This window comes from Palaemon carinicauda, chromosome 43, assembly GCF_036898095.1.
Source record: "Palaemon carinicauda isolate YSFRI2023 chromosome 43, ASM3689809v2, whole genome shotgun sequence".
Classification (NCBI taxonomy): Eukaryota; Metazoa; Arthropoda; class Malacostraca; order Decapoda; family Palaemonidae; genus Palaemon; species Palaemon carinicauda.
Window position 1 is genome coordinate 27,685,304 of NC_090767.1, and position 2,018 is coordinate 27,687,321.

General features: G+C 38.9%; 1 long non-coding RNA gene across 1 annotated transcript; it reads left to right on the top strand.

The window, feature by feature from the left end:
• The first annotated feature begins 393 nt into the window (after positions 1–393).
• LOC137633416 (uncharacterized) lies at positions 394–1,565 on the top strand. The gene is made up of 3 exons (XR_011042209.1): positions 394–784; positions 955–1,200; positions 1,296–1,565. It is a non-coding gene; the product is annotated as an uncharacterized lncRNA (long non-coding RNA).
• Positions 1,566–2,018: the final 453 nt, after the last annotated feature.

Consider the following 2,018-nt stretch of genomic DNA (forward strand, 5'->3'; position numbering starts at 1 on the left):
CTAAAAATAGGAATGAATGGCGAGCGATTGTGACGCAGTTCCAGTAGGTCCTGCTGCTTCCTCCGGTCCCTTAGATGACCGTGGAGGTAGCAGCAGTAGGGGATTCAGCGTTATGAAGCTTCATCTGTGGTGGATAATAGGGGAGGGTGGGCTGTGGCACCCTAGCAGTACCAGCTGAACTCGATTGAGTCCCTTGTCAGGCTGGGAGGAGTGTAGAGAGTAGAGGTCCCCTTTTTTTTCATTTGTTTGATGTCGGCTACCACCCCGCCCCCAAATATGTGGAAGTGCCTTGGTATATGTACGTATGAATGTTTGTGGAATGATAACTTCCTTCCAATGACTTATTTGCTTCATCTTCAACTTTTTATATCATATTCTGAAGTTTGAGACCATCTGTACAAGATATTTCATATTTTCACATGGCGACAGGAAAGACTAGTAATTATTAAGAATTTGGTATTTCAATTGCCCTACTCTTGGTACCATCAAACTGTCTTTCCTGCCGTCCAGTCTTTAAAGATGGATAGTTTGCTAACTCCTCCTCCTTCCATATGCTTTACTCGAGCGAAAACGCCGACGAGGAGGCAGGCAGCCCGGCCGTCCGACAGTGTCAGAGACAGAGACACAGAGACCTCACTCACCTGGAAAGGTTTCCACATTTTTGATTTGTCCGACATGCCTTTCTTAGGCTAAAGGCTTTTATTGGGATCCCTGGTCTACGTCACCCTCTTGTGAAAATCTGCCAAAATCCATCTGCAACGCCTTTGTGCATGGTTCGACAATGGTGAGTACCAAGAATATATAGGGCTTATTTTTAAGGTTATTATTGCGAACTCTCATTGCCTTGTGTTGCCTATTTCAAGTTTTTCCTGTCTGTCATTTTTAACCTTATGAAGATTAGTAATAGATTTTTGTGGTCAATGTTTTATATATCGTATTCTCTTGTCCTTTCAGGTGATTTAGCTCTCGGACTAGTAATTCTAGCTTATTTATAAATTCACGTTCTTAACACTTGGGTAAGAGAATCGTCAAATACATTGTTTCGAATGGTTATATTTATGACGAATTGTCTCCCATATTACGACCGAGCAAATTTATATTAGGTTTACCGTTCATTTCAGGATGGTGTTCGGTTTCGATGTATCGGCCCTTTTATTTCCTTCCTGATACTAATGTAAACCTCAGTTGCTCAATTGTAAGGTAATTTTAAGTGGGTTATTATTCCGATGGGTATATTCTTCTATATAAATGACCATGAATTTTAGATGCTAATCTTCTTGAATATTTCTTTACAGACAGCGAGCGAAGCAGAACGAAGGAAACGCCCTACGATTTACGTGAATTGCCTTGTTCTCCAATCAACTGTTTGTAACTCCGTTACTACGTTATTTTAAAGGCTTATTTATGTAATAAATATCATATTTAATTACATTTTTCCTTCCAACCTTTATTTCAAATCACAGATTTTTATGGTGTTCTGCTTATGGCGCCCAACGTGGGGCAACACAATGAAAGGTGCTTAATGATGGTGCAGATGATCCAGTAGAGAATTTGACCACGACCGGGGCTCCCAGCAGTCTCATATTTCTATTTGCAGGACTTTGACATTTTCCTTTTCAGGATATTAACATTTCATTTAAATAAATATATTTTTCCTTTTCAGAAAGTTAACATTTTATTATTTTGCATTTTTTATACGTTTGTTATAATGGCCAACTTACAGGTACTGATTGGACAACGAAAAGTCATTCGGAGAAAAGTCACCGAACAATTCAATAGGTCTGACACCTATTCTGCCCTTACACAAGAAGAAAAGTTAGCTATTAAAGGTCTTCTTGTTAATTATAGAAACAAGCTGTCGGAGCTAGATGATCATATCCTCTTGAAGAAATTTCCTGACGTATCTGATGAAGCAGAGTTAGAGCCAGAATTAACAAGTTGCCAGGATTATTTAGATAAAATTGAGTATTGTTTACCATTACTTGAGATTTCCAGGGGTAATAATGGTTCTAATATTC